Source organism: Schistocerca serialis, chromosome 1 (assembly GCF_023864345.2).
Source record: "Schistocerca serialis cubense isolate TAMUIC-IGC-003099 chromosome 1, iqSchSeri2.2, whole genome shotgun sequence".
Lineage (NCBI taxonomy): Eukaryota > Metazoa > Arthropoda > Insecta > Orthoptera > Acrididae > Schistocerca > Schistocerca serialis.
In genome coordinates this window covers 397170797-397192808 of record NC_064638.1, presented here as the reverse complement: position 1 = coordinate 397192808, position 22012 = coordinate 397170797, and the positions used below count along the sequence as shown (strand labels likewise).

Genomic DNA, 22012 nt, shown 5'->3' with positions numbered 1-22012 from the left:
ACAAATACCTCATACTGACCTTCACTGAGCATAGCTGAAGAACTCCAAAGGGTATGTGCAATGCTTGTAATGATGGCCAACAAGTTTCAGGCATTACAGTTATGGACTATCTGTAATAAAAAGTCATATTCACAATGTGCTTCTGTCCCTCACACTCAAGGCTGCAGCCACTTTGAAGCTAGTTCTCTTAACATCTGCTGGTATCATAGACATTTTGGATCTCAAGCTGCAAATTGCACAAAGCTGTGTGACTGCCTAAATAGGATGGGTGTCTGGATTATATGCAACAGATTGCAACACCTACAAACAGCACCACCAACAAAAGGAGTGTCAACTCACAACTATTCACAGATGGAAACACAGTAGCAAATATTCCATCACAGCAGTACAGCACCTGCTCAAATGAGTCAATCACTACTACCTCTGGCACATACTATAGTCGTTACATATATCTGACAAAATTTCTGGTTTGGTTTTCTTGATTGACACCAGCTCAGAGGCAACATGCTCCTTGCCTCATGCACACTGATGTAAAGTCTGCTGAGCTTTTACATTTAATGGCTGTAAACAGCTCTATTATCTGCACTCAGGGCTGCAAAAATCTGACCATTGATACAGGTTTTGCTTACCATTTCAAATGGCCACTGACATCATTCAGCCTATTTGCTTACCATTTCAAATGGTCACTGACATCATTCAGCCTATCTTAGGTGCTTATTTTCTTTCACATCTTGCAGCTTGCTATGTTCTTGATGAACACAAGTCTAATAAACATGGTCAACAGTCACACAGTGATTGGCACCAAAGGTCATTCTGCTGTTGGCAGGATAAGAAGATTCAATGATGTAAATAAACAGTTCTTTCCGAATGCTAGCATTGTGCATACCAAAGAATTTGTGTCAGTGCATCCCAGGCCCAGCTGCTTCACAATGTGTCCACGGGATCGCATCAGAGCACCTAATACAGATGATATATTGTTCTGACAGTCTGTGGGAATCTTCTCTACACCTGACCCATAAGAAGTATGGCTCATGGCATCCCTACGTTGATTACCATGAACTGAATGCTACAACTGTCCTCGATAGATACCCTCATACCTGATATCCAAGAATTCACGTGCTTTGGCATGTGCAAATGTTTTCACTGTTCTGCATTGCTTCAATCAGATTCCAGTTGCGCCTAATGATAGATCAAAACCAGCAGTGAGCCACTTTTCAATCTTTTTGAATTCAAAGTGAAGTAACCTTCCTCTGCCATAGGGTCTTGATTAATGGTGTCAGCCAATTACCAAAGAAGTTATCTGTTTTATGTTACCTTCAGCCACCCAATTACCAACATCTGAGACTTTTCTGGGCATGGTGAATGTCTATTCCTGTCATTTTCTGGCAACATCTTCCATTCAAGCACCTCTAATGAGTGCACTTTCTGGTTACAACACCAAGTACAAATGAGTACTCAAGTGGACTCGAGAAATGGACAATGCCTTGTGTTATCTACAGGCAAGCTTCATGGAGGCAGTGCAGCTCGCCCACTCTGTACCACCTTTGTCACTGGCTATTGTAGACACCAGCCAAAGTGTAATTAGTGTCACTCTCCACCAAAAAGTCAACAACAATTGGCAGCCATTAAGCTTTTTTTCCAAAAAAAAATTACAGCCAGGGCAAAGGAAATGGAAGCTTATGATAGAGAGCTGTTGGTGATATACATGAGCGAGATGCATTTTTGCCCTCAAATTGAAGCCCGGCTACTGACAATCCAGACAGACCACAAACCAATAGTGCCAGCCTTTCAAGACATCAGTGAACAATTTTTCCCCTTGACAATTCACGCACACTGAATTTACCAGTGTCAAACCAATCGTGCCTGCCTTTCAATACTTCAGTGAAAAGTGTTCCCCCACAACAATTCACGCATACTGAATTTATCATCAATTTTCCATGGACATACATCATACTAAATGTGCAGAAAATACAGTTGCTGTTCAAAGAGATTTCAGGATTGCAACCGGCCGTCGTACACTTCATTTCACAATATTACAACTGGACAGCTACCAGTCATCTTCAGGTGAGCCATCAAAGACTTACTCAAGTGGACTCAGTCTTCGATGGCTCTCCTGAAGATAATTGACAGGTATCCAGTTGAAATATTATGGAATAAAGTTTACGATGACTGGCTGCAGTTGCTGACTATTTTTCTCACATTTGCGATTTGGAAGATGCTTTAAACTACAATAATATCACCATGGCTCAAGTGACAGATCAACAACAGAAAATTTTACGAAACACTCCTTCCATGGGACTGAGACTAATGCGCGTTGAGGGGCCAGGTAGCAGTTCTAAAACATGGAGTGATGTCTCATGCTGCTCTACATTTTGCCACAGTTTTGAAAACTGGCATACAACACTATCTACAACCTGGCACATCCAGAGGCAAATGCCAGGATTAATTATCAACTGACCATTTCGAGTGGCCATCAATAATAGAATGTTCGGGCCTGGCCACCCACATGTTTTCAACGCCAGCACTGTTTGCAGGTATTGGACATTTCCCTGTGTTTCCAGCAATGTTCGGCCACACGTACAGATTGACCTCACTTGTCCTCTGCCTCCTTCAGGTTACAAGTCCTACTCTCAGCAGTTATCAATAGCATGAGATGGGCAGAAGCTGTACAAGTCACAGACAATCCCACCAAGACAAAAACAAAAATGTGCATCTTCATTTCTTCATGGCATATGGGTTAGTACACTTTGGCCATTCTCTCCACATTATAACAGACCATGGCCAGCAGCTTGAACCAAATTTTTTTAGCAAATTTTCTAAACTCTGTATGAAACTTCCTGGCAGATTAAAACTGTGTGCCGGACCGAGACTCGAACTCAGGACCTTTGCCTTTCGCAGGCAAGTGCTCTACCAACTGAGCTACCCAAGCACTACTCACGCCCCGTCCTCAAAGCTTTACTTCGAGTCTTGGTCCGGCATACAGTTTTAATCTGCCAGGAAGTTTCATATCAGCGCACACTCCGCTGCAGAGTGAAAATCTCATTCTGTCTAAACTGTGTAGTTTCCAATTTAAGTCTACATGCAGACTCTAAGCCATAGTAGTGTGTGTGGAGGAGGATATCATGCACTACTACTAGTGATTTCCTTTCCTGTTCCACTCACAAATAGAGCGAGAGAAAAACGACTGTCTGTATGCCTCCATCTGAGCTCTAATTTCTCATATCGTATCTCTGTGGTCCTTCAGCAAAATATATGTTGGTGGCAGCCGAATAATTCTGCAATAAGCTTCACTTCAAATTCCAGCTCTCTAAATTGTTTCAATTGTGTTCTTTGAAAAGAACACCCTCTTCCCTCCAGGGATTGCCATTTGAGTTCCTGAAGCATCTCCGCAATACTTGCATGTTGTTTGAACCTACCGGTAGCAAATCTAGCAGTCCAACCCAGAAATGCTTTGATGATTTCCTTTAATCTGACCTGGTGCAGATCTCAAATACTTCAGCAGTACTTACGGATAAGTTGCACCAGCATCCTATATGCAGTCTCTTTGCAGTGACTGTGTCAAGCAGGACACTACTAACGCTGTATCCAAACATACTGGGTGATATAACTTCGGACTCTTCAAGTCACTCACATATCTAGGAACCTATTCCATGTGCTTGTACCTTCGTTAGTAATCTGCAGTGGGGCACCATGTCAGATGTTTTTTGGAAATCTAAAAATATGGAATCTGACTGTTGCCCTACATCCGCAGTTCACAGTATATCATGTGAGGAAAGGGCAGTTGAGTTTCAGACTAGAGACGCTTTCTAAAACTGTTCTCATTTGTGGACATAAGCTTCTCAGTCTAAAGAAAATTTATTGTATTCAAACTCAGAATATGTTCAAGAATTCTGCAGCAAACCAATGTTAAGAATATGGTCTGTAATTTAGTGGGTCCATTTTACTTCTAAAATACAGTCATCTCCGCTTTTCTCCAGTCACTTGGGACTCTGCGCTGGACAAGAGATTTGCGATATATGCTAGCTAAATAAGGAGCCAGAGACATAGAGTACCCTTTCTTAAACTGAATTGCAGTTCCATCTGGATCTAGTGACTTATTTGTTTTCATCTCCTTCAGTTGTTTCTATACACCAGAGATGCTTATTATACTGGTGTCCAAAAGTCAAGCAAAAAACGAAAATTTTGCAAGGTTGCATTTATTTTGCCACAAAACATATAAACAGGTGATAGTAAAGTAGAAACAATGTGAAGAGTACAGAATGTAAGGAACTGCAACATGTGTAATGGTGGACAAAAATATTCTTTGTTTTTTTCCAAGTTAACCTATTGGTACATACATTCTGACAACTGATTAATGTGCTTAGTATGGGGGGTAACCATCAGTGGCAGCAACATAGGCCTGTCAATGACATGACATGCAGTGAATGATGTCATCAATCTCATGTTGAGGCAGTAACATCCATTCTTCCTGCAGAGCTTCTAGCAAGTCTTGGGGAGTGGTTGGTGGATGTTGACATGATGCAACCTGTCTCCACAGTACATCCCAGACATGCTGTATGATTCAAATCATAAGAGCAAGCAGGCCATGCCTTGGGTGTAATATCTTCCACTTCCAAGAAAACATCAACCACCCATGCTCTGTGAGATTGAGCATTGTTGTCCATCATTACAGAGTCTGGACCCACAGCACATCGAACAACCACACATGAGGCCCCAAGACCTTGACACGATACTTGACAGCACTTAAATCTTACCGATTCACTTGTACAGTTTCAAGAAGAAGTGTTTGAATGGTCAGCATAATCTCTGCCCAAGGCCTTAAGGATCCTTCTCGATATCGGTCTCTTTCCACAAAGTTTGGGACCTGAAATTGTGTTCCACATTCCCTCCAGATGCGAATCCATCAAGAATCACTCTCCAGACCACATCTTCCTCATCTGTGAAAATATTGGTCCACTGTTCGACCATCCATGTGGCATGTTAAAAACCCCACTCTAGATGTCCCCCTCTGATAAGATGCGTCAGATGTACACATACAGCAGGTCTCCGACAATAAAGGCCACTCTGCCAAAGCCTTCTGTACACCATTTGCCTCAATGCAACATGCCCAGTGGACGCTGCGAGGTCAGGCATCCATTGCCATGCAGTCCTAAGGCAATACTGTCATGCCGTTACAGCCAAATAACGATCCTCTGTTTCTGATGTCTCACACGGCTGGCCATATCCTGGTTTTGGGATACAGTTTCGGTCTGTACAGTCACCACGTCTGGGAAACAGCAGAACGATTCTCATTAAACCATCAGGTCACATCAGTTTGCAACTATACTGCTTCCATTCTTACTATGGCTCTCCACAGCAGAATGTCTGGTAGGCATCTTCTCTATGCCATACTGCGCAGTCTGTGATTGTGTACACAGCAACTGTGGATGTGAGACTAACCAACAAATACTACCCCATCTGTTGGGTGCCCCGACCACATTGCTGGCGTGGTTGTCCTTTGACCGGAATGCCATCTCCATTGCAGAACACGATCATTAGGACATCTGTTGACAGCTGGTACTATTACGCCATCACTTAAACACAGGGCAGGGATACAGCAGTTTGTTGCTTTTTATTTTGGACACCAGTGTACTGTTGTTGTTGTTGTGGTCTTCAGTCCTGAGACTGGTTTGATGCAGCTCTCCATGCTACTCTATCCTGTGCAAGCTTTTTCATCTCCCAGTACCTACTGCAACCTACATCCTTCTGAATCTGCTTAGTGTATTCATCTCTTGGTCTCCCTCTACGATTTTTACCCTCCATGCTGCCCTACGTTTCTAGCATTTGTAGACTTAGAGAAAGCTTTTGACAATGTTGACTGGAATACTCTCTTTAAAATTCTAAAGGTGGCAGGGGTAAAATACAGGGAGCGAAAGGCTATTTACAATTTGTACAGAAACCAGATGGCAGTTATAAGAGTCGAGGGGCATGAAAGGGAAGCAGTGGTTGGGAAGGGAGTGAGACAGGGTTGTAGCCTCTCCCCGATGTTGTTCAATCTGTATATTGAGCAAGCAATAAAGGAAACAAAAGAAAAATTCGGAGTAGGTATTAAAATTCATGGAGAAGAAATAAAAACTTTGAGGTTCGCCGATGACATTGTAATTCTGTCAGAGACAGCAAAGGACTTGGAAGAGCAGTTGAATGGAATGGACAGTGTCTTGAAAGGAGGATATAAGATGAATATCAACAAAAGCAAAACAAGGATAATGGAATGTAGTCTAATTAAGTCGGGTGATGCTGAGGGAATTAGATTAGGAAATGAGGCACTTAAAGTAGTAAAGGAGTTTTGCTATTTGGGGAGCAAAATAACTGATGATGGTCGAAGTAGAGAGGATATAAAATGTAGGCTGGCAATGGCAAGGAAAGCGTTTCTGAAGAAGAGAAATTTGTTAACATCCAGTATTGATTTAAGTGTCAGGAAGTCATTTCTGAAAGTATTCGTATGGAGTGTAGCCATGTATGGAAGTGAAACATGGACGATAAATAGTTTGGACAAGAAGAGAATAGAAGCTTTCGAAATGTGGTGCTACAGAAGAATGCTGAAGATTAGATGGGTAGATCACATAACTAATGAGGAAGTATTGAATAGGATTGGGGAGAAGAGAAGTTTGTGGCACAACTTGACCAGAAGAAGGGATCGGTTGGTAGGACATGTTCTGAGGCATCAAGGGATCACCAGTGTACTATGTCACCCATATGGGAGACTGTTTGATGGTCAAATGATGATGTATTTCTACAAATCTCCCATGTGAATGGTTCTGTAATGCCATCACACTACAAGTTATCATCCTGCCAGAAATGGAATTTTTGAAAGGTGGCATAAAACATTAAAGACCACTTTCATGTGTCACCAAGAAAAGTGGACAGAGGCACATCCTTTAGTCCTTTTAGGACTACGGACAGTTTATAAATCCAACACAAGTGCATCATTCGCTGAAATGAAATACTAGCAGCCACCGAAGATCCTCAGACTTGCACCAGACCTGGAGAACTACCACTAGTGTTACAGCAAATTCAGAAACACGTGGCAAAGATCCGACAGCCACCTGCTCCATGTCACAGCAACCAACCAATTTTTGTACGTAAAGAATTAGCGCACTGCTCCCAGGTCCTGCTCCACACCGATTTAGTTCGAGCCCCACTCCAGTCCCCATACACTAGACCTTTTCAAGTGTAGCAATATCGGGCCCACATGTTAGACATTTTCCAAAATGGTGATTGGGGCTAGGTATCTATTGAGAGAGAGAAACCAGCATAGCAGTTTTGGGCAGCACACCTACAGACAGCCACGGTTAGACCCCGACCTGGCGGATGCATGCAGATCTCAGCTACACGGTCAAGGCCCAACTGCCCAACACCTCCATGCTTTCAACCACACCTATGTCTGCACCCGTGCTACGACCAACCATCCATTAAAGAGCCAGATGACAAGTTAGGTTTAAGTACACCTACATTCCTGATGCTTCGCATTTTAGGGGGAAAGGGGGACTGTGTCAGAATAAATGATCAGTTAAGTTTTATAGATATGTTCTGTGACAGTGTTGGTTGTTCTCTATCTGACTTATTGTTCGCCTTGTTTTACATTCCTAGTGAGTTTTTCAGTATAGAGTGATTACCATTACAAACAGACTCAACACTATAAACAATACACTTCATGTTTTGGCATTATTTCTCCTGAATCACAATGGTTCACCAAATATTAATCTCCCAACACCATACTGAAAATAAGTCACATCATGTAGTACCATAGAAAGCACAACACTGCAACAGGTAGAACTGTCAAAATACTTTTACTGTTTTCTAAGTAAAGCTGTCATAAACTTGAAGGTTGATTTGAATTCCACATTGCTTTGCTAACCATAGCCCTGTAAGAGGTGGTACGCTGCTGTGTTTTTCTGACATCTGAACTGTGTTCACCCAGCCAGTAATAAGGGAACATACAGTTTAACATGGTTTCCAAACTGCACCGCAATGTGGCAGTTTCCGCACTAAAAAAAAAAAAAAAAAAAAAAAAAAAAAAAAAAAAAAAAAAAAAAAAAAAAAAAAAAGTCTGCTAGGTGTGAAAGAAGCAAAAAGATAAATGTCCTATGACTGACTGGGACGTGAAGCCAAGACTTTTGGATCCATAGTCTGGCACATTACCATGGATCTGTAGCCTGGCACATTACCACTAAGCTACACTAACCTGTTAGTCCCAATACACTTCCCTGGGGCAAGCCTGGCATTACTTCCACCTGTTGGGGACTCTCCATCCTAGATAACATGCTGCATTCTCAAAGTAGTAACAAATTTTATTTGATGCCCCATACAATCACACGTTTCTTAAGTGCTGGTGTAGTACTGAGTCAAATGCCTGTTGGAACTCAAGAAATACTGCATCGACCTGACTGCCTTGATCCATGACTTTCAGAGTGTAGTGTCGGAAAAGAATGAATTGGGCTCCATTTGACCAATGTCTTCACAATCCATAGTTGCTATAGAGGAGATCAGTCTTTTGGAGATACCTCTATGTTTGAGCTCAAAATATGTTCTAAGATTCTACAACAGATGCATGCCAGTGAAACTAGTTGGTAGTTTTGTGGCCCATTTCTACTACCCTTCTTGTAGAATGGTGTGACCTGTACTTTGTTTCAAAAACTCTAAGTGTAGAATGTTGATAAGTTTGAGATGCGGGTGGTGTAATGGTAACTGTTGCCTCTGGGACAACCCCTGCATTATTGTTTTCAGGAGTTCCATTTGAAAGATTCTGATGTACTGTTCTTAGAAGTTATAGCATCCACATAAAATATGACACCACCGGGGAATGAAATAGCTATCTTTGTACACGATGCATGCTAATGCCTCTTCTCCCCCTCACCACTGATCTTCAAACACTTGCTTTCTATAGTGCATTTTCCACATAGTATTACTCTATGTTCCTTCCACCAAATGGGAAAAAAGAAGGCCCTCTACAATTTTACCCAAGAAGCTTCACACTCATCCCCTCAAATTTTGGAGACTTTTATGCACAAAACACATTATAGGGTGTTGCAGACATGTAACCTAAGGTGAAGCTGCTGAGGTAGTCAAAACTGTAGAATAATTATGTCTTGTGAACAGATGTTGGAGCATCTGCTTCAGCACTACTATGGGTTTGCTTTTCTCCAATGATCTATTGTTTGGTGACCAGCCCACGCAATCACTCTTCAATGAAAAATTGTCAGGGATATGCGTTTCAAAAGCCACTTGCCAATTTTGGTGCATCTGTCAGACAAAGCAGTGCTTTATAAGATGAACTGGATGCTGTAGCCCATGTCTGAAAATTGAGACAGTGTCCAAAATTGGATAGCTTTCATTATAGGGTCATAAATGCATCTATTACACATTCTCCAGGCTAAATTTGGAACCAAGCTGTTCATTAGTTGATTGAAGAGTAACACTCTGCAGTTGGAGGGGCAAGCACCTGTCAAGATGTAGGTCAACTATAAATGATGCCAATGATTTTTTTTGGGAGGTAATACATAATATTGGAGAGCTATAGTGCAAAATAGAAGTCTTCAGATGAAGCAGGCGTATTCCAGACAATAGCAGATTTTACTTATGATACAGTCACTACTAATCACAATCCATATCTCAGAATGATCAGCAAGTGGAGCAGTTGCGACGTCTATTCCACCATTGATGGAGCTCACAACTGCCTCTTCTCCATGTGTGATATGTGTTACAGAACTGTATTATCAGCACCCCAGCATTCTCTTGACAGGATTCACTACAGCATGTGTCACTAAACATGGATAGCCAAACACAGTCCACAGTATTTTCTGTGGCTATGTCTCTTTGTAACTTTCGCATTTCTGTTAATGTGGAAAAGCAGTGTATACTTCACTGAAGAGAGAAAATTCATTCCAGCTCATGTGGTATATATAGATAAGGCACATCTGAACTGTAAATTATCAGTATATTGTTATTCTGCTGGGGCACATGATACTGCAGCCACTGGAACATGTGCACAAACAGATGAAAATACGCAATTAGTAACACAGATAATGAAATAACATTGCTAAAACAGAGCAACAGAAACCAAAATGTACATTAAAATGATAAAAAAGTGAAATGCACTTAAATCATGGTTCAAAAATGCAAAGAGCTTCAAAGTAGGAAACATTTCAAGCTTGATTAGTTACAACTATCCTTTGATAAAACTAAATATCCTTTATCGGTACCAACTAAGCATGAAATGAGAAATTAGGCAAAATGCTGTTCTGTTGGGGCACATCAGTCGTGCGTGAGAGTTGCGTTTGCGCGCGCGCTCTTGTGCATGTGTATGGGCCGTCTATTTTTGATGAAGACCTTACGCCAAAAGCTTTATTTATTTGTGACAGTCTTTTTGTTGTGCCTATCTGCGACTCAGCATCTCTGCTGTATGGTGAGCAGCAACTTTCCTTTTCATAATATTGTTCATTCCATCCTGGATTTCCATTGTTAGATTAGGGAAAAATTTAGATACCCTTTGTTACTTGCTCAAAGTGCAATACTGTGAACATCTATCCCTCCAAAAAGCATCTAACTAAAGATTTCGTACTTGTAAGGCAATATATTTTGGATAAATGGCAGCACTGGTCATAAAGACTGAACTTATTTATTTTACAGATTGATTTCGGTCACTGTGTGACCATCTTCAGTGCAGACTATTCAAATCTTGTAGGTCCATATCATTATAACACAACGTCTTCTCTAAGATGTAACATGTAGTGTGATAATTACTTCCAACAGATATCTTCACTTATACTTAATGCAATAGTTTTGAAATTACAGAAGAACCTATCTTGTGACTTTCATAGTTGCCGATCCAACATCCTGATAAGTGCACACCACATTCACATTCACCACGTACCATAGGCTGTACAGGCTCACACAAAAGCATTATAGTATTGAAGTGAACATTCTTTGTCTGCTCCTCATGATCTGTTAATAACACACTGACTGCCACGAGGCCAATGCTGGCCACAGCAGAGCCTCATGCCTGATGACACTGCCTGGGCCGGCCTGGTGGTGAAACCTCCATCGCTATATGTGAGGCAGTCAACATGTTAACTAAGGCCTTTCCAGATACTTGATGTCTAGTCAATGAGTCCTTTAATTTTGTTAACCATGATAGTGTTTAATGATAAGTGAGATCCTGAAAGTTCGTAGGATCTTTAAAACTCTTAACAGTGTGTGTCATACATTAAAAGTGTGCAATCAGTTTTCTCATTAACATCTCAACCTGGTATCACTCCCTCATGGTTGGAAAATTATTCACAAATATGAAGCACTTTACCAGACTTATAACAAAGAATGCCATACTATTAACAACAATGTCAAAACAGTCTCATTTAAGGACCATGATTCCCTATATAAAACAGCATTTCAAGAGGAAGATATCCCTTGATGACTCATTTATGGAGCTATCTGAGGGTATTGTTCTTCCAAGTAATATTGTAGAGATTTTCAGGATGAAAGTAGGAACCGTCTTGCATAAGGAGTCCTGCAACCAGAAGAGTTAGGGTATTTATGGTGAAATATGTTGTGAATGCAAATTGAAAGCAAGTAAGAGGCTGCATAGATACAAAAAATTAAATAAGATGGCAGCTCACCAGACACACAAAATTATTTGAAGCTTTCAGGGAGAGTAGTAACATATATGTCTTCATGATTCAGGGAAGTTTCTTGTTCCCAGGTTAAATTAAGAAAGGCAAGAATGTGTGTAAAATGCAACATTTATTAAAGTAGATATCTTCATACATACTGAGATATTTCAGCCTATTTACAAGTCATTCTTACATTCATAAACTGTATCACAATAAATACTTGAAGAAGAAGCAGTTATCAAAATAGGTCATAAATGGCACAGTTTCTCACATGGCAGTTCAGTTACAACTCTGCAATCGCTCATGACTATTACGAAATTCTGTTCATTACTTGCTGCCCATTCTAAAAGTGACAGCTTGGTTTTAACAACTGATAATATGTACATAATCTGCCACGTAATATTAGAAGTATACACACATTTTAAAGAAAAAGGTTTTAAAAATAGTCCTGAAGAACTTTCGGAAAATGTTATGATAGTATAACAGTAATGCCTCTCACATCAACAATTTAGTCCATTTAAAATCAATGAGATGATATAAGGCCACAGTTAAACAGGAAAATCTGAAGGAAATATGTTCCTATTGTATGAGACAGGAATACTTTTAAATATTAATTTTTCACACCACATAAGTATTGCAACATCTATACTATGAAAAACTAAGTGTCTATGAAATTAAGGCAGTATGACACACTGAAATCTCATGGTGACTGTGATTCTGAGCTCCTATTAGTACTGATTTTTCAAATAAAACAGGAAGACATTAATAGTGGTACATGCCAGTGACTACAATGTCAGCTGGACCAAGGCTCTTATTCCTGGATGAAGTTATTCTCAGTCAAATATATCAACCTTAACTGAATATTAAATATATTCACAAAAATAACATACAATTTTTAAAAAATCAAGCAACATCCAAAAGACACGTAATGCAGCATTCACAGTAATAAATAAAAATATATAATTTTGAATTTTCATAGTAGATTGTTGGATAATGATAAAGTAACATCTTGATATAAGAATTCAGTATACAGCAAGAAAACTCCTAAGTCATCACCATCATCTTCACACACTACACAAGTTTCTTTACTTTCCATTCTGTAAGTATAGTAATTCCTGGAATATGATTTTGGTTTACAAGTTAATTTTAGCATGTTCATGGGCAATTCCCACAACAATTGGTATTAATACAGTCTTGTCATCACTATTGTATAAGATAGCAAATGTATTTGCAGTAACAAACTTACTTCTTTCCTCTTAAACAAAATCACAGAAACAGTAATAAGTAATGGAATTTTCCAGTATGCTACCCAACTGTCAAAATTGATGTACATCATTGCAAAAGAAGTAATATTAAGGAATTCTTTATAGCTTTCCACAATACCAGGACCTCCAAGAACATTCTTAGACCATTAGCTAACGATTAAACTTAATTCATTATTAAAAAGAGGCAATTTTGCAATTCAGTTTTTTTCAGTCCTAATAATACAGCTGCAAGATATAATTACTCAGCTCACTTTTAAAGAACATGCAGAAAATTTCAAGAATCTCTGCAGAATAAAATCATACTAACAATATTGTGTTTACTCATGTGGTACGTTAATAATAAATAACCAAACAACAACAAAATCATCTGTGGTAACGCAGCACTAAAAATAGGGATCAGGAATAAGCAGACAACCTACAGCAGTCTTCACTTTCCTGTAGGAGAGTGCTAGTGGAATGATGAGCAATTACAGTATATTTCATTAAATACACTTATTTCTCTTTTTTAATGTAGCATGACATTCATGCTTGTCAATCTGTAATTTGAAAAAGTGACACTAACACTGACTGCCAATTTGACAGGGTGAATTACACATAACTATTTCTCAGTTCTGTCTTACCCACCTCTGTAGCTGAGGTTCCTAACACACACTTGTGTGGTGGTGCTTGACTCAGAGGTAAGCAGCTTCGAATCCTGGTGGTGGATGAAATTTACACTACTACTATTTGGCCAAAAAGGGGAGGTGGTGGCATGAAGTTCTTGATCACCATGCTTTGCACCAACACCCTCAATTCAGTTCCAAATCTCTCTGCCTTGTATCATGAGGGCATGTGACACTGTTGATGGGGATATGTCTGTCAGACAGGTATGTTAAGCTCGGTTGCCCCCTTAGTGCACTTTGAAAGTTTTAGGCTGTGCATTGGCACTGGGTTTCACCCACATCATCTACACACACACACACACACACACACACACACACACACACACACCATAACAATCACGTACCCTCAACAGATACACTTACACACAATTCTCATACTTCGTGAAGGAAAGGTGCCTTTGGGCATGGCGGATAGAATGAACTTGCCCTTTGAGGTATCCCAGCCATACATGCCCTACTACTTACTTTACTAGTTCTATCATTTATGAAATCCACCCATTTAAGCAGGACTGAGTTCTCTGGTACCTAATCTGTGAGTAGCACAGCTTACATCAAGACTCATACTGACTACACCACTTTTCTAATAATACTTTTTACACCAGGTGTGAAGGAATATCTAACAACAAATTATTTCTGTTACATGCAGACTAAGATGGAGAAAAATTGACTGACCCATGGATAACAATGAGCTTTCGGCAGCAATGTGAAAATCTTACTCTTCTTTCTATGGAAGGTTCCAGTTCACCATCTTATTTCTCTCACCTGTGAATGACATTTCAGATATTTAAAAGTATAATTTAGATGTCTGACTGTGTCATGTGACAATGAAAATATTGAAAGGCAGTGCTGACACATACCTTTTGCTTAATTTATTAACACACCAAACAAGGCTTTGGAGAGAGGTTTGGAATTTACTTTGGGCACTGAAGTGCAGCTCACGTGATGTGCAACTGTGTACTACTACTTTCTTCATCATAAAAATTGTAAAGGTCACATATCTGCCTACCAGGATTCAAACAATCAGTTGCACTTGATTGCCATGATTTTGTGAAACCAACATAGGTGAACAAAATGCGAAAGATCCTACATTCAAAACAGGTATACACCTATTTTGAGCCCCAGTGTTTTGTGTGTGTGTGTGTGTGTGTGTGTGTGTGTGTGTGTGTGTGTGTGTGTGTGTGTGTGTGCGCGCGCGCGCGTGTGTGTGTGGAGGGGGAGCGGGCAATCATAATGTGCTCTTCATCATTGTTTGTATTACATCCAGGTTGAACTATTATACTAATTTCTCTTATTAGTTGTTAATCACCATCAAAATAACAACATACTGCAGCAGCAGAAATTACAAAATGATCAAAAATTAAATCAGACTGAAGTGTATCTAACTCTATTAGCAAAATATTTAAACATTCATCTGTACACATTGCTCTGAGTGTTTCTTGCTGCTTGTTGTGGTAAATGTTAGAATGTTTCTATAGTTTATTTTCAAAATGACAAACAAAATAAAATTTAGAATAATTCTATCCTTAGAATACATTCCTTTCACATTTTAAGTGATCTCTCAAATGTCTTGCAGCCTCAACTTTTTTGGGGTGGGGGGAAAACAAATAGAATCACTTGTAGAGATTGCACCTAGAGGATAGAAAAAAATTAAAAATGTTACTATTTGCAAATTAAATATTGCACTGGTCCTGAAGATTGAAATATATATGTAAAAAATCTTTTAACCATGTCCCAAGTTAGTTAGAAATTTAAATTAACAATAACGATAATTTTAATCAAATTAAAACCAATTTTTGTTGGATTATTCCTACTATTGATTAGATCAACAAATCCACTTCAGTTGTGCCATATATTTTACTGCACAACTAGCTGTGGAGACGATTGCTGCATCATCGTATGTCACACATCATGTCATTTTTGTGGCACTCAGTGATGGAACAATAGTCTCCACAACTAGTTGTGCAGTAAAATTTCTTGTTTACAATTGAAGCTGATGCATTAATCAAATCAATACGATCCTCGGATGTAATTGTTCTTAAAATCAGAATTTTTATTGCTACTATAAAGAAATTAAATTCATGAGCAAGTGGAAAAACTCAAGCTGTAGCCAATTGAGAACTGTAAAAATAATTTACTTACTGAAAATCAACTGACGAGTTTACCTTAATGTATTACTGGCTACATAACTAACAGAATGTTAACTATACAGAAGTGGTAACCGGCCAAACCAACACAGGCTGTTAAATCAATATTCTTTAATCAAAACTAGCGAATGTATCATTTCATTTCGCAGTAGATTTCCAATTTAGAAATTAAGTGCTACAGATTGTTTCATTTTGTTTACAGAATGTCCTATCTATTAGATGTGTTCAACAATTAAGGATATTTGTTTCATTATAACAATATGTGACACACTTATTGTAATTTTTATGCAAGACTAAATAACCTGCTGCCCCCCTCCCCTCCAGTTTAATTAGACATTAAACATCTAATTTTGTTGGTCAGACAGTACCTTCACTTCCCTTCCTCTAGAAGATTTATTTTAAAAATAAAATTCTTTTATGACAGAAAATTTGAATAAGTTGTTGCTATAAATACATAAGAGCAAATATTATTAATGTCTAATCCTTATATCAGACAGAAAAAAGCTGAAGTTTGGTTTGGAATAACTTCATTGTATCAAAGGAAGAAAACAGACGACATATTGCACTTTTCCATATAAACGTAATGTAAAGGCACATAAACTTAATACCAAAAAATGGAAAAATTATAATTTAGATATTAAAGGGAATGAAATATATTTTAACTTATGATTTATAAGATCTAAAACACAAGCAAATCCAGCTTTTGAGTTCTAAATCTTTAGAAACAGTAAAATTTTCCATGGACATTACACTGTGTTCCACAGTGTCTTTTTTATTTTAAATTCAGAACAATTTGTGATGTTCAATAGTCATTTTCTTTTATAAAGAACTTGCAGATCACAATTCGCTGTTAAGTTTGGGAGAGACATGTTTAATCTGCAGATAGTACATGAGTGCTCTGCAATGAATATCTCCAACCCACATTCCAACCACTCTCTAGTCTGTTGTCCTAATTATTTAAGAGAGTTCTCAAATGAGAGCGCGCGTGCGCGCTCTCATTTGAGAACTCTCTTGAATAATTAGGACAACAGACTAGAGAGTGGTTGGAATGTGGGTTGGAGATATTCATTGCAGAGCACTCATATACTATCTGCGCGCGCACACACACACACACACACACACACACACACACACACACACACACACACACAGAGTACATATACTTTTGCTGAAATTATGCAGATTCTTTGCGTTAACAACATTTTTGAGATAACATTACGTATATTTACTGATCATCTGTACAGCAACAGCAAGTTTGACACACTTAATGTGTGTGTGTGTGTGTGTGTGTGTGTGTGTGTGTGTGTGTGTGTGAGAGAGAGAGAGAGAGAGAGAGAGAGAGAGAGAGAGAGAGAATTATTGTTAACATCCATGTTTCACTTTTGTAATGAACTTAATTTTATTGTTAAACACAGATGAATGACATTTTGTCTGCTTTTATTTTCATCTGTTAATAACAAATTCTATTATTTTTCCTCAACAAATGTACAACAACCTTTCCTACCAACATTTGTTTGCATAAATGTCAAAAATATTGAGTAGTCATTTCTTCACTAATGTATCTTCTCAAAGTCTCTTTCATGTGAAAACAAGTGTACATGTGCACCAAATACAGGGTAAACATGAAAACAAATCGTAGTTTATAAAATAAAACAATGACCTATTACATTTTCTGTATGTGCTAGTCTTCAGGAAAGGTATCAGCTTGGATAACATTATATACCGACAACCCATGTGCACGGATCATATTTACACTGGGCTTCAAACCACATATCCACAGCAAGGAGCAGTGTTATAAAATCTGTGAATTAGAGCTGCTCAATGCAGAACTGGCATTTCTCACCAATGCCTTGCTGACGAATGGGTATTCCTTTACTAAAATAAAAATAAAGTTGAAACTGCCACTTCAGGTTTCATAGTGATACACAGGAGTCTGCAAAATTCTTTTCCTGTCCTTCATTAAAGACATTACTGAATGCAAAGGGAAAATCTTGGAAAGGAATACTGATGTACTTTATAAACCCAAGGTCAGCCAAGGAATGTTGCCATCTGCTGGAAAAGCAGGAATTAATAGGATATCATATACTCGTGAAAGGAAGTACCACAAAAGGAACAGTGGATAAAATGATTAGAACAAAATGCCAACTGTAGAAGAGAAGAAACAGTTAGGTCAGGTGTTGTGGAACACTGGTTTGCACGCCAGGAGAGAATCATATTCCATTTGAGATGACTCAGGTCTAAGCTGCCTTGAGCAGATACTAGGATAGACAGAAGAGATTATTGAACATGACAATTTTAATCAGAAGGAGGCTGCAAAACTGAACAGTCTCAGAATTCTGATGCTGAAACCCCCAGTCTTCTACAGTGTGGTGATAGCAATTGTGGACGACAACAACCAACAACGGCCAATTAACCTCGAATTTTGAAACCGTGATATCATTCCTCTGCACAGAAGCATACAGAAATAAAACTTTTACCTCACCCAAGAGAAGCCCCCCCCCCCCCCCCACCCTCATTTCCGCCCTTTAAGACGTCCTCTACAGCCAAGGACAAAATGTTGGGACTCTAGAAGAAATTAATTTGACTGGACTAATAGCCTGGAATATTTTAGTAGGTGTAAAATAAAATAATAAAAACTATTATTAGAGTAGTAGTACTAGCAGTAATAATAGTAATAGTAGTAATAACAATAACAAGAATAATAATAGTAATAGTAGTAATAATAATAATAATAATAATAATAATAATAAACATCAAGCATAGAGGATATTCACATCTGACATGGATTGTCTGGCTTAAATGCATGTAATTGGTAAAATGATTCTATTAATTAACAAATGATTTTGAGTTATGGGAAGTGTGGTAACAATGAATACTTGGCTGCCATTAAGGTTCTCTGGAACACACAGATTGCAGTCACTATGCCTCTCAAATGGGCAATGTTTGTGATGTTTTTTTCATTACATGTCTAAATAACTGTTAGGTTATTAGCTCTTCACACTTTTAGAAATTTCAGAATCAGCACTCTTATATGTATCTAGAGGCTCTATTTCACATTGATGCACTTTATTTTCTCTCACAACTTACGACGCAAAAATTAGAGCAAGTGAAAATAAAAGATTTTTTAAACCTAACCAGTTTCAGTGCAGATTAAAGGAATTTATTAATATCTATTCACTATCCTGTGTAGACTGACAGCTGCTCCTAGTGAGATAACTGGTAATGATGTGATGTTCAATTAGTGCAAACATTCTCACTTCATTACCTTTACTGGAGAAACACATTCTTCAGATAAACTAAATTACCTTTTTTTTATGAAAAAAGACTGGAGAAAAGATCACAAAAGATTGTACTCCAATTTGTGAAGAATTCACCCTGTTCTGTGAGTTTCTTTGTTATGTTTCCTTTGTAGTCTCCCCCCCCCCCCCCCCCACCACAAACACACACACATTTAGACACCCTTTAATTGTTGCCAATAGTTTTAGGTTTTTCACATTATAAAAACCAATTATGTTGCATATGTCACTTTGAAGCAGTTTTTCAAATTAGCTGTTCCTTTGAATATCACAACACTTAACTGGGTATTGATCTACTAAAGCAATCATCACATTAAGTGCCAGAGAAATTTGCAGTACTAATTTGACTCAAACCCTAACCATGGAACCTCTGTAGTCTGTCACCCACTGAGTCACCAATCACATAGTACAGGGTGTTTCAAAATGAATATATGGGTTTTAAGGCTTTGTAGCGCATTTTACATTCATCTTACAATTATAAATAATATACCAAATGAAAGAGAAACACAAACAGTTTTTCTGACAATTATTCAGTGCGAACACCAATCACACATCGAGTCGATAGGCAAGTTATTCCAAAACCTTGATCAATGTGTCAGGAGTAACTGTTACAATAACACTGTTTCTAAAGTCAGATAGATCGTGTGTGGACATGGAGGTCATGCATAAAATGCTGTGTCAGCCGGCCCCTTCCACCCAATCAACCGGTCGGATATAACGTCGTTTAACCACTCGCATAGTGAGTTATGCCAGTGAGGCATCTTGCTCTAAAAAAAAAAAAAAAAAGATGTGTTGTTCAGCTTCTTCCCATTGAGGCACAGGCCATAGGCGTAGCACATCAAGGTAAGAAACATCAGTTACAGTTGATTCACTGAAAAAGAAAGGCCCATAAACTTTCTGCGGGGAATTTTTTGGGGCTAAGAGTGAAAGCCTCACACTCGTTCAACACGTTTTTCAGTCACTCTTTGTCATTCCATACTCTGCCCATTGCGCACAGGTATACAAAGAAAACTGTCCGAGTTGCTCTTTCATTTGGTGTATTATTTATAATTGTAAGCTGAACGTAATAAATCCCACAATGCCTTAAAACTGGTATGTTTATTTTGAAATACCCTGTAGATAACATTGACAGAAAAGAAACGAGACTGCTTATACTACTAAAGAACAGTATGTTATGGTGGACTAGTGCACAACTAATTTTCTATTTTTCAACATAGAGTGTGTTCTTAACTGTGACAAGTTTCATGAAAATCCTTCAATTCCTTAGCACAGACATGTTCTTCTTGCACTCCACTGGAGAATTATAAAAAAGCCAGCACTTGTAAATGTTTTGAGCAGTGGAAGGAACAGATACAGATATATTAATTCAAATGGTTACCACCAGTGACAAAGTATTTAGTAAGTACACAAATTTGCACCTCTGGCTTGTTTTAATTGTCTAAGGCATTGAACATGACAATTTCCGGTGGAATGCAAGGAAACACCTGAAGTAAACTGCTTGCTCAGTGGCAATGAATTGGCTGAATTTGATGACACCACTGAAGAATGAAATAGGGCTGCATGACAACATGACTGTAAAACACTTTTTTAGGAATGTTGGCCATATCATTTCTGTTACGGTAGTATTTCATGTGTGCTGCTTGACAAGAGTTCAACAGTTCCTAGGCAAATAATGCACTTTCTGAAAGTTTTATTTCCACAGTTCGTCCGTGCCGAGAGGAGGGGACTGACTTTTTACCTCAATGTACAATATCAAATTCCTGTGCTGGAACTAGTAATTACATGACCTTTCATATTATCATGGAATAAAGATAAAACTAATGTTCTGCTCTTTTTCCATAAAAGAAAGTTTACTCTCAATAAATAAACTATCAATATAATATAGTGTATTCTGGAAGAATTGCTTCCACCTCTAAGGCTGAAATATAAACATAACATATTTATATGGATCTTAAACTTTTCAGTCTCCGCATAAAGGCAAAAAGTTTGACATTAATGAAATTTAAAATACAATGGTAACAGATAGAAAATTGTTATCATAAAATATTCTACAGTGGCACTATTCTCCAATCTTTGTACTTTCACTTAACATGGACATGTAGTTATTGTGCAAACGTCTGGTTGATATCATCTGCCTTTCCCACAAACTTATTATTTATTTTGTTCTTTGTGTGTGTGTGTGTGTGTGTGTGTGTGTGTGTGTGTGTGTGTGTGCGCGCGCGCGCGCACTGTGTTCACAAGTGCACTTGAGCGCTAGAACCATCCTTTCCTGTCACATAATGCTTTGATACCCAGGAAGGTAATGCCTAATAGAAATATTCATACTATATACAGGGTTTTTCACCAAGAAAAGTTTCCACATAATGGCAGTGAAATAAGGTTACCAAAAATATGAAAAATATATGCAGCAGACTACATATTTTATTTAATTGGATAAGTAAAAAAATCTACTCACCAAGCGGTGGCAGAACGCACACATGAAAGAATGTTATAATTAGGCGAGGCTTCATATTTAGCATCACCAGTATCATTATTCTGAATACTAGAAGAGAAAACTGAAGAAAAATGAAATGTGTAATAACGTGGAAAGGGCAAAAATAATGAATCCCAAACTAAGGATGGAGATTAGAATGCTAGTATTTACGTGATGCAAAAGGCAAATGGCAGCTAGAAATAATAATGTAGGATGTAATAAATTGACATCCAATAATAGGAGACAGGAACAACAGTTACAGGAAAGAACGCAGCTAGCTAGAAATATGAGCTCACCAAGATTCTGAAATGGTTAATTTTGCTGAGAGGAGAAAAGCAATGAAGATTATAATTTCAACTTACATTCTTAGCTTAGAATTTCACAATATGAGAAATTATGAGCATGTTCTCATATGAAGCATCTATGTTCTTAACTCCTCTTGTTTTTTCAATATAGTTAGTTGCATGATATTCCTCAATATCCGCATCACGCATTCTTACTGCCTGTAAATTATTTTTCCCCCA

General features: G+C 38.3%; 1 protein-coding gene across 1 annotated transcript in view; it reads right to left on the bottom strand.

Moving 5' to 3' along the window:
• Positions 1-11759: 11759 nt before the first annotated feature.
• Positions 11760-22012, bottom strand: part of LOC126471605 (protein hairless-like) — an 86112-nt gene continuing 75859 nt past the window's right edge. Inside the window, exon 5 of the transcript XR_007586352.1 lies at positions 11760-15204. The gene's annotated coding sequence lies outside the window, so the exon portion shown is untranslated. The remainder of the gene's footprint in view (positions 15205-22012) is intronic.